Consider the following 17,010-nt stretch of genomic DNA (forward strand, 5'->3'; position numbering starts at 1 on the left):
TTTACTGGCATAGTAAATGACATGCAATAATTTATCTACTCTTTGGCCTAATACCACTCCTACAGCATAGTCACTGGCATCACACATTAATTCAAATGGTAATGAAAAATCAAGTGCCATCATGATAGGTGCAGTGGTCAACTTTTCTTTCAAAACATGGAATGCATGCAGACATTCATCATCAAACATAAATTCTTGGTCCTTAACCAACAACTTACATAAAAGCTTGGCAATTTTTGAAAAATCTTTAATAAACCGCCTATAAAATCCTGCATGACCAAGAAAGCTCCTCACACCTTTGACATTAATAGGTTAAGGGAGTTTCTCTATCACAGAAATTTTTGCCCTATCCACTTCTATTCCTGTTCTAGACACCTTATGCCCAAGAATAATTCCTTTAGTCACCATGAAGTGACATTTCTCCCAATTCAAAACCAGATTACAATCTTGACATCTTTTTAAAACAGAATCCAAATTTTCCAGACATACATGAAAATTACAACCAAATACAGAAAAATCATCCATAAAAATTTCTACGCATTCTTCTACCATGTCAGAGAAAATGGAAAGCATGCACCTTTGAAAAGTGGCAGGAGCATTGCATAAGCCGAAAGGCATCCTCCGGTATGCGAAAATTCCATATGGGCATGTAAATGCAGTCTTCTCCTGATCTTCTGGGGCGACAGCTATCTGATTGTAACCTCAGTAGCCGTCCAAGAAACAGTAGAAGGCATGTCCTGCCAATCTTTCCAACATCTGATCCAAGAAAGGAAGTGGAAAATGATCCTTCCTTGTTACCTTGTTCAACCTCCGGTAATCAACGCACATTCTCCAGCCAGTGATTGTCCTTGTGGGAATCAGTTCATTATTCTCATTTTTCACCACAGTCATCCCCCCTTTCTTGGGTACTATTTGAACAGGACTCACCCAAGCACTGTCTGAGATAGGATAAATCATTCCAGCATCAAGTAGCTTCACAACCTCCTTCCTCACTACCTCTTTCATAGTGGGATTGAGTCTCCTCTGTGGTTGCCTTACTGGTTTGATTTCCTCTTCCATCAATATTTTGTGGGTGCAAAAGGAAGGATTGATACCCTTAAGATATGAAAACTGCCATCCAATAGCCATTTTATTCTTCTTGAGTACCTTAATCAACTTCACTTCTTCACTCTCAGATAACATTACATTGATGATTACTGGATATGTTTGATCATCCCCAAGGAACACATGCTTCAGATTTGAAGGTAGTTCTTTAAGCTCTACCTTAGGCGCTCTCTCGGGAATGTCATCAATCTTCTTTTCAAGCTCTTCCACTTCTGCTTCCTCTTGGTAATCTTTTGTACTTGTCTCCTTTTCTAATCTTTCTTCCTCAACTGAAAATTCTTCTTCTCTACTCACTTCTTCCACAACCTCCTGTATCACATCTAATCTGAAACAATCCCCCACATCAACAGGATGTTTGATGGCTTCAAAAACATCAATTGTAACAGTTTCCTCATCCACCCTCAACAGCAACTTCCCCTGTTCAACATCTATCAGAGATCTTGCAGTTGCTAAAAAGGGTCTTCCCAACAATAGAGGACTTTCAGTATCCTCTTCCTCCATGTCAAGTATCACAAAATCCACAAGAAAAATAAACTTGTCTACCTTTACCAGGACATCTTCAACCACATCTTCAGGCTTCTTAATAGATCTATCTGCAAGATGCAAGATAAGATTAGTTTCCTTCATGGTGTTGATTCCCAAGGCTCTACATACCGTCAATGGCATCAGATTTATGCTGGCCCCCAAATCACAGAGTGCCTTCCCCACTTCCACATCTCCTATAGCAATAGAAATGCTGAAGCTTCCTGGATCTTGCAATTTTGGTGGAAGCTTCTTCTGGATCAGGGCACTACATTCTGCTGTCAGGCCCACTGTTTCAGCATCATTCAATTTTCTCTTCTTAGTAAGGAGATCTTTCATGAATTTGGCATAGTGAGGCATGTTCTCCAAAGCCTCAGAAAATGGAATGTTAATTTGCAAATTTTTGAAAATGTCCAGAAATCTTGCATAGTGCTGTTTATGAATCTCTTTCTTTAACCTCTGAGGGTAAGGAACTTTGGCATATGGAGACAAAGTGACTGGCTGGTCCTGCTTGTCAGCCATCTTCTTCTTCTCCCACTTCATTATCTTCTTGGGCACAACATCATTTTCAACTACCACATCTTTTTCTTCTTTATCTTCCTTCACTGTTTCTTTTTCTTTATTTCCCTTCACTTTTCTTGCTTCATCATCAAAGACTACATCTTCAACCACAACCTCCTCTTCATTCTTCTTATCTTCCACATTCTTTTTCACCTGTTGAAGCACCAACCCACTTCTTGTCATGATTGCTTTGCAGTGCTCCTTAGGATTTACCATTGTATCACCAGGAAACTTCCCCTGTGGTCTCTCAGATATCTGTCTTGATAGTTGACCAATTTGGGTCTCCAAATTCCTGATAGATGCTTCCTGATTTCTGAATGAAGTCTTGGTCTCTTGCATGAATGCAGATGTTTCCTCTCTGAATGAATTAGACCCTTGAATGTAATCTTGAGTAGTCTTGGATAACTGAGCAAAGGCTTTTTCCCATGCAGCAGTATCACTTGGCTGTGATGAGTGTGTTGGAGGAGGATGCAGAGAAGGATTCAACTGATGGTTGGAACTATAACTAAACCCTGGGTGCTGATTCTTGTTCTTCCATGGTAGCACATACACATTTCGCCCCTGGTTGTTGTAATTCCTCTGGTTGTTGTTGTCATACCACACTCCATTAGCTTCTGCTTGTTCTGATGATCCCCCATAATCACATTCCTCTGTCACATGGCCCTTCCCACAGATAGCACACACGCACTTGGTGTCCACAGAAGCAACCTTTTGTGAGGATAGTTGCTTAATGAGAACATCCAACTGCTGTTGCTGTTGTCTTTGTGTCTGCATCAACTGGTCATTCCTTGCCAATAGGGCATCATACCCATCCAACTTAATGATCCCTGCCCTTCTGTCAGGCAATGAGGCATTATCAAATTCCTGAGATTCCAATGATTCAAAGATATCCAAAGCTTCTTGAGGAGTCTTGGTGGTCAATGATCCACCAGCAGTGGTATGCACCAATGTCCTAGTGTTGGTTGTCAAGCCTTGGAGGAATATTGTTGCTTGATTCCACACTTCTATTCCATGTTGTGGACATTTCCTCAATAAAGTCTTGAATCTCTCCCAAGCCTCATAGATGGATTCTGACTCTTTTTGCTTGAAGCCTGTAATCTCATCCTTCAACTTAGCCCTCTTGGATGCTAAGAAAAATCTCTGCAAGAACTTGGTTTGCAGATCATCCTAAGTTGTTATACTCCCCTGAGGCAATGATTGCAACCATCTCCTTGCATCATCCGTCAGTGAATGAGTGAATAGTCTCAACAGAATTGCATCCCTTGTGACACCATTAACTTTCACAGTATCACTCAACAGTAGAAAATTTTCTATATGCAAGTATGGGTCCTCTGCACTGGTTCCAGCAAACTGATCTTTCTGTACCAAATGTATCAATGCAGGCTTCAATTCGAAGTTGTTTGGTTCCACTGTAGGGCGCACAACACTCCCAATGGGAGGGATCACTGCAGGAGTCATGTACTCTCCCAGTGTCCTCTGTTCTGGTGGTGGTGGTGGTCTGTGGTTCTCTGCCATAACTTCTTCGTGGTTTACAGCACTGGTTTCACCCCTTTCTTGAAACTGTCTTCTTTGTCTGGCTGCCCTTTTGTTCTTCCTCACTGTCCTTTCTAATTCTAGATCATACAACAAAAAATTTGGATCAACTGTACCTCGCATACACCAGAATTAAAATCGACCAAAAACTTAACTAAAAGTAAAATACTAAAAATAAAAGATTCAATCTCAGATTTCTATTAGTATCAATCAATGTTGAAAAACAATTCCCCGGCAACGGCGCCAAAAACTTGTTGCGGATCTAGCAAGTGTACTAGTCGTACAAGTAATAAAATGATGAGTAAAGATCGTTCCCACAAATATTTGTATTCAAACACCAATGAACCATATAAAACTAATTTAAATTAAACAAAGGTTTGTAAAAATCATGAATGTTTTGTCACCAGAAAGTTAATTTGAAAGTAAATTAATCTAATACTAAAAATTTGAATTAAGATTTATAAAAACAAGTAGTCAAAAAACAACTTTCCTCAACAATAAACTCATGTAAACTGATCATATGATGAACTCTTTTTCCTGTGATGTTAATCAACCTTTTACTTATCCTCAAGATGTAATCCCTTACTACCCCGATAGATACATTAATCAGAAACCCCAATCCCTTGGTGATTCCTTTCTTAATACATGCATGAAATACTAAGGTCTTAAGATTACATCAGAACTATAGTATCAATTCCTTGAGTACTATAATCCTGATGATGAGATTGTCAGATATAGGAGTAGTGTAAACATTCCTGTTCTACACTCCTCCCTTAGTAGAAAGAATTGAATCAGAAAATCTCATATCAACACATGAAAAACACTTCATCATATTAATCAAACATACATAAGAATATCATTGAGTTCCATTGAATTCAGACTACAATGACTCTACTCAGACATAACTAAGGAAGATATAAGAGAATAAAGATCAAACTCCATTTCCATGTAGAGAATCTTCAATCTTCAAGTGCAATTACAATAAAAAACTAACTAATACAAATACTAAGTCCTAAAGAAATTTAGAGAGAAGTCAGATCAAAGAATCTGATGTAGGAGAGAGAGAGAGAGAAACTCCAAATCCTCTAAAATGTGAAAGCATTTGCCTTATATAGTTTTACAATTTAAAATAGAAATTTAATATGGGCGCTAAAACGTTCTGAATGAGCGTTTTAGCGTCCATGCTTGACAGATGCCCAACAGCTTTCAACTAACTTGAACGCTAAAACGTTCATGAATGGTCGTTTTAGCGTCAACGCCTTGTGAATGCTCAACTGTCCTCAACTGACTCCACCGCTAAAACACTTGGTTTGGACGTTTTAGCGTTGGAGACCAGAGGCTTTTTCTAACATCAGGGCGCTAAAACGCTTGTTACGGGAAGTTTTAGCGCCCAAGACCAGCAACTTTTCATCCTCGGAATGCAGCAGCGCGCTAAAACGTTCTGTGTTGACGTTTTAGCGCTCAGCACCAGCAAGTTTTGGCCTCTTTCTGCAGCAGGGCGCTAAAACGTTCTGTGTGGACGTTTAAGCGCTCAACACTTAGGTATTTTTCTCCTCTTCATAATCTTCTTCCTTCTCCAGTTGCCCTTTTAGCTTGTTTTTCCTACAAGAACAATACAAATTCTCAATAAAGCTTCTTGAACTTGTAGTTGAGGACATTCTAGGACATTAACCTTTTTTTCCATTATTTAATCACACAAATTGATATTAATTCATGCTGAAAAACCTGATGAACTACGGGTTTATTAGAACTCACCAACTAGGCGCACAAAAGAGGGAGACAATTAGTGTATCAAATCAGAATTTTTACTTTATTTATAATGAAAGTTGCGCACAAGTGAGTGAGACAAAGGTGGACTTGTTGCAATTCAAAAATTCCAAAAACCTCCCCTTTGAATCCTCATAAGACAAGGTCTTTATCTAGTCAAAATTCTGAACCAATGGTCATCATATGACCACCAATTCATGCGCCCCTATTCAGCCCAAAAAGGGTCCAGATACATTTGAGCTGTTGCATTCAAGTTTGAACCAACTAGCTCACTGATTCTCTCAACAACCAAATCTGATTGGAGCTTGTTTGTTTGACAAGACGACAATCATCTCCCACCAAAATGGTACCCCAAATCAGCCCTTGGGGATCTCCATAGATCTTCTCTTGATACAAGGGATTTGTTCCAACAAGATCTCATCTTATCATTTTGTTGTGAAACAACTTTTCATAGCCAATTCAAATTCGAATTCAAACGTTCAAACATTTAAATTCTAAATTCAAATTCAAATTTCAAATTCAAATTTCAAATTCAAAATTCAAATTTCAAAATTCAAATTCAAATTTCAAATTTCAAATTTCAAATTTCAAATTCAAATTTCAAAATTCCAATTCAAAATTCAAATTTCAAAATTCAAATTTCAAATTCAAAATTCAAAATTTAAATATTTGATAATTAATTTAACTAATTAAATTAATTAGTAATGTCTTGGACCATCCAAACCCATTAACAATACCATGCGCCCTCTCCCTCTTAGGTGGGCTTCCAAACTTCATCTTGGGCTAACAACCATTATTAGGCCCAATACCTTTAATGCTATATCATCATGACATGAAGGTGTTAGTGTGTGACCCATTAGGTCTAACATAGCCACTGACATAAATGGGCTCGGGCCCAACAAGCCCACAACCCATTTAATGACAACACAGAGCACTAGCAATGCTTTGTTGCCCCAGAGCTAGTTAGATTAATGACTTGATCATCCTATTACACATATTTGATTGTCGTATGTATTTTTTTTTGTCTCGGTTACCTTCCCTTAAAACCAAGGGTAAGGAAGCGTATCAACCCTTGCGGTTTAGGGTAAGCTTTATTCAAAATAGGGAATCTTCAATTTACTGACTCTAAAGGCAGATCATCTCATGATCTCTTTTACTCTGCATAGATTCCCGAGTCCCTGTAAATGTCATCATGTTTTCTCCGGTTTACAGATAACCTAATCTCTCACAGAGATTTGACAAATTCCTTCAGCTTATCACCCTAGCCCTGTGCTTTTTCAGGACAAGCCCAACAGTATACCTATGAGTCTCCATGTTTCAGGCAGACGAGGTATACAGTCAAAGCATGCCTTCTAGAACACAATCTAGGTAATAAATTCTGGTCTAAGGAAAGACATACCCAAATATAAAGAGACTACTCTAATGATACTCTCTGTGAGATTTCCTCATAGAGTCTCTTTTGTGGGTCTGTTCAGTGCGAGCTATACCCTTATAGATCCACCCACGACTTTAGCTAAGACATCTCCATATCTGTAGCTCATGAGGTCTTTACCTTCCATCCGAATACAAGTAGATAAGTCGTGCTAGTCTTACCCGAGATCACTGATCCCCATTCTCAGTGTCTCTAGACTAGGAACATAAAATTAGGAATAAATATCCAGTATCCTTGAATCCTCATGATCGTGATCTCATCACAGATACTCAAGAGATACCTATTTTATTGCAAGGGGTTTATCCAGTTACTCATATAAAATATTAACAGTAATATTGAGACAAAATATGAAACAGGATAAATAGTGCTTTTATTTATTTGCGACAATACAAAGGTCCACATATGTCCTAATCTAATTAAAAGATTGTCTCTAGGACATCCATATACTAACATCAAATCGCCAAAAGGAGATAAATTAGAATGGATCAAATTCATTATGGTAGAATGAGTTGCTGTATTATGAGTTAAAGCTCTTTGATTAAAATTCTTCTATACATGCATATAGTCCTTGTTATCATACAAATCAGATGTGTGCACCTTATTTTGAAATTATTATAGCCCTCAACTATCCATTTATACCAACAGTTTTATTTGATTATCTTGAGTAAACCCTGGATAACTATAAAAATTATTAGTTGTGAATGTGCTTGCTATATCTTGTAAATTTTTTATATCGGAGTTTGTGGATGTTAATTTATATTCAGAGCCATTGATCTTGAAACCGTATATAATATATTTATGTTATGATTATATCATTTTACTACATTGATTGTGCACACTATTTTGAGCATGAGCTAAGTTTTGCCATGAGATACCTGTTGTTCCTGTCGTTGTACAATTAATGTGGGTGGCTTATTTTGTGCATACTTTGTGATATAGGTGGTGTAATAGTTATGCATTACAGTTTTACATGTTGATCTTTATGGGTAATCATTCCTTGCCAAAATTCACCTCTATGTATCTTTTGTTCGCTAATCTTTATTTCAGTGCACAAATGGCACCAAAAGGTGGACAAAAAGTAAAGCACGGTGCTGTCAAAAGGAAGGCACCTCCCATATCAATCAGAAGATCTACAACATCAATTTCTTCTTCCACACCACCAATATCAGAGTGAGTTGCTCAAAGAATAGAAGAGCTAGCTGAAGGAAGAACCAGAAGATCTGGAGTATTCTTTCTCTGATGATTAAGCCTTATCTTCTTTCAGCTGACCTTCTTATGGTCACACAGGTTCTTATTATCAAAAATTTTATAACTTACCATTATTCTAGTTAAATTTATCTGAGAATGTGGATGACCTATTTTGTTTGATGTGAGGACACAACTGTGTATTAAGTTTGGGGTGGGGTATACAAGTTGAATTAATTGGTTTGCTAAGTTTGAGAAAATGATAAAAAAATTAGGAATTTTTTGAACTTGAACAGTAACAATTTTCTGGTTTATCTATACATATGACAACCATTATCATCAACTCAACTGTGTTGATCTTGCATATTTTATTAGCTCTGTCTATTTCATTCTAAGTTGGTTAATTAGCCATGCATCATCTATGTTACACTTCATGAGTGCAGTCCTAACATGACTCAACTTAGTTCATGTTATATCACTGAATAAAAACCTTGGTGAGAATTTGGACCCATACACATATACTTTCTTGTTGAGTGATCACTCTACATTGCAGTCCTTAACCTACATTACACCTAGGCGACTAGTGTGATCAATTCCATGTGATAAGGGCAATTCTTTCTAATTGTTTAGCCTAGAGCCAAAGAGCCTTACCATTTTCATTAAATTTAATCCCTTATTTGAGCCTGAGCTTTTTCTTTTTTGTTTATATACCCATGATGTCAAAAGCCAACTCCCCCAATCTATCCTTATAGGCAAGCCTTAGTATTTGGTTAATTCTCACTAGACTGCAATGCAAGAAAATAAGTAAGACAAAGGGAAGCCAGCTTGAAGAAAATGGTTATATAAAAAAATAGAAGGTGATCAAGAGGAGATAGAAGTAAAAAAAGGATATAAAAAGAAAAAAAAATAGAAAAACCCCTGTGTGTTAAAAAAATTAGAAAAAGAAAGAAAAGGAAAGTGAATGTGAAAAGTTGAGGCTCGAAATAATAAAAATGGCAAGTAGGGAGGGAAGTTAAAAAAAAAAAGATGTAAAAAAAAAAGCAAGCAGCTTCCCTTTAACTTACTTAGACTATATTTTGCAAGCCTAGTTGTGGATTAATTAGACATTTAAGGCCAGCCAAAATTAGCCAAGTGTTTAGAAAAACAAATATCCAAATCCAGTCCCATTACAAGCCTAAAAGCCCCTTTGATGGAAATGCCACATTAGACATCAAGTGTCTAGGCAACACTGTATGTTAGGCACAACAATGTAGATTTGATGATGAGTGATTATCCTTAATGAAAAATAAGAGAGATGAGTAGAAAATGCCTTGCGAGGAACTCAGTCCATGACATTGAACTGATATGAGAATGTATAGTGACTGTTTGATATGTATTGTAACATAGTATTTTGTTTGTTTAATTAAAAACTTAGTTTGGACTTGACTGCTGGTTGGTATTGATACTAAAAGATAATATGATTGATTGATGTTAATGGTTGACATGTAATGCAATAAATGGAGAATTGAATTGTAAAGCCATTGCATTGCATGACTGGTGAGTTGAAATGGTAAAAGAAAAATGCTAAGAATGTGCTTTCTGAATTAATATTTTCTTGATTGCTTAGGACAAGCAAATGCTTAAGTTTGGGGTATTTTGTTAGCTATAAAATATGCTTATTTTAATGGCTTTATTTTTATAACATTTGGGCTGGAGAATGGTTACAAGAGTAGCATATTGGGCCAAATAACACCAATTCAGCCCAACAAGGTAAAAAATGAGAAAATATGCTAAAGGGATGACTTACTCACTTAAATCATCATTTTTCTTGGAGTAAAAATGATATGTGGACCAACTCTTTGAAAGTGAGAACAAATCTGAACCGTTGGATGAGGACAGGCATAGATGGACAGTAATGAATCTTTGGATCTGTGGTTATTTTTATTTAAGTAGAGGAATTAGACTTAAAACTTTTCAGATTTTCAGTTTTAGTTTCTCAATTTCCAGAAGTTCATTTTTTAGTTCTTGAATTTTAGTTTTAGCTTTGTTGGCTCTGTATGCACATGCATGGTTCTTCTCTTGAACGGATTCAAGACTGAGTTATGTTCAACGTTCAAGCTTTGTATAATTAGTTTCATTCCCTTTTTCAATTTCACTTTGAAGAAATATGGTTTGTAATTCTTGACTTTTACATTTCAGCTTGGTAAGAAAGTTCAATGTTTTTGTTGCATTGAGTTTCTTTATTCCTTTTACTATTAATATGGCTTGCTAATTTTCTCTCTTCTAGAATTCAAGATAATTGGATGATTCTTTACTTTTATGAACACTGTGATGTTTTCTTTAATCTTATTTGATTAGCAAGATTTCGATTTAAAGTTCAAGAAAACCACAGAACATAGGATTATAAAATCTTCAATAAACCTCCCCTACATATATATCAACACTTCCCATTTGGCAAAATACAAATTGGAATAGAAAGACAATGAAAATGATACAAAACGGAAACCTTAAACATGCAATACATCAGAAGCAAAATCAGCACATAAAGAAAAAAAGACACTACAAATAACCATAATGGTTTATTTATACTAACAACTAACTAATGCCACTCTGGCAATTAATCCCTGCTTAACCAAAGTACCTAATAGCTATATATAAAACCCCTATACAAGTCTTTCTTCCTGTTGAACGTAATCTACTGCCCAAGATAAATAACTTATGATCCTAGTCGTTCATCTTCATGTAACAACTACTTCCTTGTCTCTATTAACTGGCCTATCGTCGATGGCAACCTTGTCCCCGAGGTTGAGGGTTGGACACACACGACGAAGCTCACTAACATCCTCCCATGAAGCATCTTCTGGGACTCTGGCTGACCACTAAACCAAATATTGGTGGTGTGGTCTACCTCGCACCTGTACCTGACGAGAAGCTAGCAAGGCTACTAGTTGTTGCACTGGTTTATTATCCCTACTTAATTTAGGAAAGGGTTCAAAACTTACCTCATTCGTTCCATAAAACGGTTTCAATAGTGATACATGAAAGATCGGATGTATCATGCTAGACTCTGGTAACGTCAATTTATAGGCCATCTCACTGATCACTTTCTCCACTATGAAAAGGCCAAAATATCGCTTGGCAAACTTGTGGCTGGGTCTTCTAGCCACTGAGAGATGTCGTTAAGGTTGCAATCTAACTAATACTCGATCACTAACCAGAAATGTCATATCCTGCCTATGTCTATCAGCTTTTTGTTTCATTATGGACTGAGCTCGTGCCAAATTCACCTTGAGATGATCCACTACTTCCTGCTTCTGTTGCAGCATCATATCTATAGCTTCGACATTGACATCACCTTTGTGATACTGAGGAATCAAGGTTGGTAACTTCCTATAAACTGCTTGGAAAGGAGACATATTGATGGAAGAGTGCACCGAAGTGTTATAATGCAGCTCTGCCCAACAAAGCAATTGGGACAACTTACTATTTTGCTCAGAACAAAAGGCCCTTAAGTACTACTCAACGTAATGGTTTGTGACTTCTGTTAGGCCATCCATTTGGGGATGGTATGATGAACTCGCATGTAATTTCGTGCCACTGAGGTGAAACTGATTGCGCCAAAACTTGCCATGAACACTGTATCCCAATCTGAAACTAAAGACTTAGGAAACCTATAAAGCTTCACCACCATCTCACAGAAGAGCTGGGCAACAGTAACATCTGTATAAGAAGATGGCAAGGGTCCAAAATGACCATACTTGGACAATCCATCAACAACTACCAGTATGGTAGTGTAACCATTCGAACAAGGAAGAGCTGTTATGAAATCAAGTGTTAAATCATCAAACAATGCGTCCGAAATTGGCAATGGCTGCAATAACCCGAATGGCACTTGGGTGGAACATTTAATGTGCTAACATGTAACATAGTCCCAGATGAAACCTTTGACATCCTTCCTCATATTTTTCGATGTAAACGACGCAGATAAACACAAAAATGTTCGTTGAATACCGGCATGGCCTCCCAACAGTGTGTAGTGTGCTTCATATAACAAGGATTGCTGAAGGGAAGAATTAGAACTGAGCAAACATCTATTATTGTGAAAAAGCATACCATCTCTTCTAGTAATATCAAGATTCCAGTGTGTTCCTTCATCCAACGGTGTATGAATATCCAGCAATTCTTTGCTCACCTTGTTTTCTTGCTTTACCAGCTCCCAGAGATCCAAATTTGGTTCTGAGCATAATGCATAAATCATTGCCTTATCATCCTCCAAAAATTTTCTAGATAGCGAATCTGCCACTATATTGGAGACAACTGATTTATATTCTATTGTAAAGTTATATCCCATCAACTTATACCCATACTTTTGTTGTTCTGTAGTTTGGATCATTTAGTGCAGCAACTCCTTCAAGCTCTGATGATTAGTCTGAATAACAAAGTGAGAGCCAAGCAAAAAATGATGACAGCACTTAATAACCTCTGTAATTGCATAAAGTTCGCGAACATAAGCAGATGAGGCTGCCATCCATGGACCTAACTTCTTACTAAAGAAAGAAATTGGCTTACGCCCTGTAACAACACAGCACCCACACCCACACTTAAAGCATCAGGTTCCACTACAAATGGTGAAGAAAAATCTGGTAATTGCAAGACTGGTGTTGATGACATTGCCTATTTTAAGGCTGTGAATACAATTGCTGCCTCCTTACTCCAAATAATTTTGTCTTCAATAAATTTGTTAATGGGTGAGCTATTGCTGCATAACCCCAGACAAACCTCCTGTAGTATCAGGTTAAACCAAGAAATGCTCTGAACTGCTTAATGGATTAAGGAGTTGGCTAATCAATCATAGCTTCAATTTTCTTAAGATCTGCCTTAACCCCACTTGTCACCACATGGCCAAGATAAGATATTTCTTCCACACTAAACTCACATTTGCTAAGTTTGACATAAAAGGAATTCTGCAGTAAACACTTTAATGCAGTTTCCAAGTGAGTCACATGCTCCTCTAAAGATGGGCTATAGGTAAAAACATCATCAAAAAACACCATAATGAATTTCCTCAAATACAATCGAAAAATCCTATTCATAGCAGCTTGAAATGTGGTTGGTAAGGTGTAAGAACTCGCACCGTTAAATTAGAAAATTAATTAAATAAATATGAGAATTAAGAAATAATTCCATAATTGACCCTTATTATTATGAAAAGGCTTGAATAATTATGGTAAGTAATTAAGAAGGCTGAAAGTCGCTTTACTGACGAAAAGTGCATATACCGGTTCTACCTTAGGGTATAATTGCGTACCGATGAAGTATCCCGAAAAATTATAATACGTGACTAGTAAAACAAGTTTCTGAAATTGACATGGGGCAGGCAAATTGATGATGATGACAATGACGCAAATAAAGATAACATAATTCTGCAAGCATTACTTCCGCTTCAGCTTCACAACATCAAGCTTTTGACTATAAGTGGAATTAGTGGTGTTAGAATACCTGGTTCCGTCAACTCATTCTCGAATTTGCTTACGATGTCATTAGAAGGTTGCGCAAGAATGCAATATCTCCCACAATTACATCTACTGCTGCATCTCAAAAGTCTCTGGCTTCAAAGTTTGCCTTGTCTGGAATGGATAAACAACGATTGCAGTAATGATAGGTCATCAACATTTTTTCCTTCACTCAAACGCATCCATTTTTCGGGGTTACAAAATCTAAAAGGATGGTGTAGATGTAGCGAAGAAGGAATGCCAAGAGGTTGTTGTCATCAGTTTAAGAGTCTTGATCGATTATGGATTACCGATTGTCCCAATCTAATTTCAATTCCACAACACACGTATATTCGGGAAGTAGGGCTTGAGAAGGTGAGTGGAAAGATATTACAGCAAGCAGTCAATCATTCTGAAGTGGAAATTCTTAAAATAATTAGAATAAATGATTTAAAATCCCTGTTGGAAGTCTTTCACCATCTCACAGCACTGCGTGAGTTGCATATTACAACTTGCAAGGAGCTTGATGTGGGCAGTGATGAAGAAGGTAGTTACAGCATGCAATGGAAACAACTTAACATTCTCCAATGGTTGCATTTCGATAGTATACCGAAAATGGAGTGTTTGCCTGAGTGGGTTCAGCATCTTACCGCTTTAAAAAGGCTTAGCATTTCGAATTGTGAGAATCTTAGATGTATACCCGAGGGGATAAGCAAACTTAGACCAACGCTGGAGGAGATTTATGTCTATGCTTTCCCAAAGTTAACGTCTTTTCCCAGATGGATATGAGTGGAGGTAGGATTATTGATATGAGATTTGTCATGTCACGACGACAATGATAGAAGTTGGGTTTAAACTTCAATCGTCAACTGCAAGGTAAGATCGAAGCTATCTACTTCTAATATTTTAACTGAGAATCTAATACGGTACATTTTCCTTAGAATGGTTAGTTACTAGATATTAGTATGAATATTTTGTTAATTATTTTTTATTTTTTTTATCTTTAAATTTGTATTATATTTTACTAAAATTTAAAAATATTTGTAAATCTGTTTGGGTTTGTGTCTGGTTTGTTAGCTGATTTCAGTGATTGGTGAATTCAAGGATGTCATTTATCTCCTTCATTTTGTTCCCAAAGCATAGATGCTACTATGAATTTATTTTATCTGCTCTAAATTTGTGAGAAGTTTTAGTATTATGGAGTTAGAATAGCTACATTATGTCTTGGATTTTCTGAAGTGCTCAAACTATTAAATGCTTGTATGTGAATATTGAGTAGGTTCTGTGTTCCTGATTGAGTAGGTGCATCCCGTGGTTATGCACCAACTGTTTGATTAATCGCCAATCTGAAACTGTTTTATATGTAGAAGGTATGCACATCATCTTATGCGAGTTGGGTTGTTGGTAATTGAGCCTAAAACTGATATGGTCTTGATCTATTATGTTTCCTTCCCTCTATGAATATTTTTTTTTAAAATCTATGAATGATCTGAGTTGCTTCTTTTCTTGCTATTAAAGTTTTTATTTTTGTTATTTGCATTTCAGAGTTCAAAGTAACAAAAGTCGTTGTGAAATCCATCAAATACCAACCTTGACCGAAGATGCAGAATGGCCTTGGTGAGCAATCCCCTAAAGCCGAGCATCTGAGCTGACTCGATAGTTTTTTTAGAGAGGACACATTTCACCTCCTTATCATCTCTCTTCCAAATCTGAAACTTGGGGGTAAGCTTGGACTTTTATTAGCAATGCTTGGATTAAATTCCTAGAGCAAACTCGGTCCAGCCATATTGGTGCATACTTTCATGTTTTTTATAATCATCTTTTCATTTCATGGTCTTATGTAATCTGCTTGTTACATAAGAATTCATATGTAAGAAGATACTCATGTGATTGCAAACCTGCAAAGGCAGCGAGTTATTACAACTAAATGCTTCTCAGCACCTGGAAAATAATTTAGATCAAGATAAGCTGCCTAGTATAGAACTTTCCCGGGACCCAGTGCTCAGCAGAAGCTTTATAGCACTGGGCTGCCCTTGTGGATTCTAATGCATGGTTAAGCTTTCTGTGATGAGCATTCAAATTTGTAATATTTTCCGATAATTTCCATAATTTGGTTAACAAAGTTGATTTTATTAGTTATGAAGAAAACGGTGACATTGTTTTGACGTACGGTGCTGTTGATACAGAGTGCATGCGCCACCAGTGTTTGCAAGGTAAGCAACTCGAACGATTTGTTTCTTAATTATGCAATTGAGGTTTCCAACTTTCCATCATTATAGTGTAGTATTACAATCCTGGTATTGTGATTTGAAAGAACCTCTGCCTGATTCCAGGAAATATATCCTTTTAGAATTAGAATCATCATTCTTGTTTCAGCTTTTAGCTCCAAAATGTTGAAATTGAGTTTTCTTGGTTCAAAGTCTTTTCCAAGTTTAGTGTTTCATTATTTTCTAGACTGATAAGTGATAATAATCACTGCAGTCATGCATTTTTTGTGACATTCTTGCTTTGTTGAAGTAATTTGCATGTCATTGTTTGGAATGATTTGATAAAAAGCTGATTCAGAGAAACTAGAAATCTGTGATTGATCAATATTTTTCAGTGTCTTGACTTTTGGTGTTATTTTTTTTTGTTTTTCTTTTTTTGTTTTTCTATTTATTTGATGATTCTAATTGGGCAAATGTCCAATTAAATACTATACTGTGAAAGCTACTTCTATTGGAGTCGGTTACAGTTTTTGATTGGATACTTTCTCTGCCATCTAATCTAATCATATAAGAATATAGGTTCCTCTTTGGGATTATGTTTATACAACTTTGCACTGCTGTAATGATACTGTGGCAATCCCTACCTTTGAAGAAAAATATTTGAATGTCACATGCGTTCAAAGCTCGCCCTCAGCTTCCACTTTCTCGAATAATTGAACCTGGTGGTTTTGAGAATGTCACGACCGAACAAGAAGCAGCATTAATTCCTGAACTCAGGTATCCTTATCTTTTTATGTGAAAACCTATTCAGGATAACCTTTGGAGGGGGGTGCAAATTTTCTTCTTTTCTTTTTGGGGTTGGAAGTAGTGGAGGCTGGATTGGCTACACTAAAGCTCATTTTTTTATCTCCTTCAGATAAGGTGCTTTGGTGGAGAATATTAATGAGACTCAAAAGCACAATGCCGATTATCCTTGTGATGCTGGGGGACATTGCCTTACTTGCAAGGTAAATAAAACCAAGGAAGTTTTGATTGGGAAGACAAAAGATGATTTCTGATCGATGTTTTAGATGTAAAACAATTGATGATGTATAATTCAGTTGATTAATTCTGTAATTATTTAAATCTACTTTAAGTTGAGAATAAGATGCAGTAAGCTGTTTGAGCTTTGTATTTTTTTCAAACACTTGCTACCTTGACTTATTGTTCTTGCAAATATAACCCAAAA

At 36.7% G+C, this 17,010-nt stretch overlaps 1 non-coding gene across 1 annotated transcript; it reads left to right on the top strand.

Annotated features, from left to right (window-relative positions):
• The first annotated feature begins 3,193 nt into the window (after positions 1–3,193).
• Positions 3,194–3,300, top strand: LOC133293704 (small nucleolar RNA R71). Its single transcript, XR_009749089.1, has one exon. It is a non-coding gene; the product is annotated as a small nucleolar RNA R71 (small nucleolar RNA).
• Positions 3,301–17,010: the final 13,710 nt, after the last annotated feature.

The sequence above is a fragment of the Gastrolobium bilobum genome, unplaced genomic scaffold (genome assembly GCF_033153095.1).
Source record: "Gastrolobium bilobum isolate Gb01-03AN ecotype WA unplaced genomic scaffold, APGP_CSIRO_Gbil_v1 utg24640, whole genome shotgun sequence".
NCBI lineage: Eukaryota > Viridiplantae > Streptophyta > Magnoliopsida > Fabales > Fabaceae > Gastrolobium > Gastrolobium bilobum.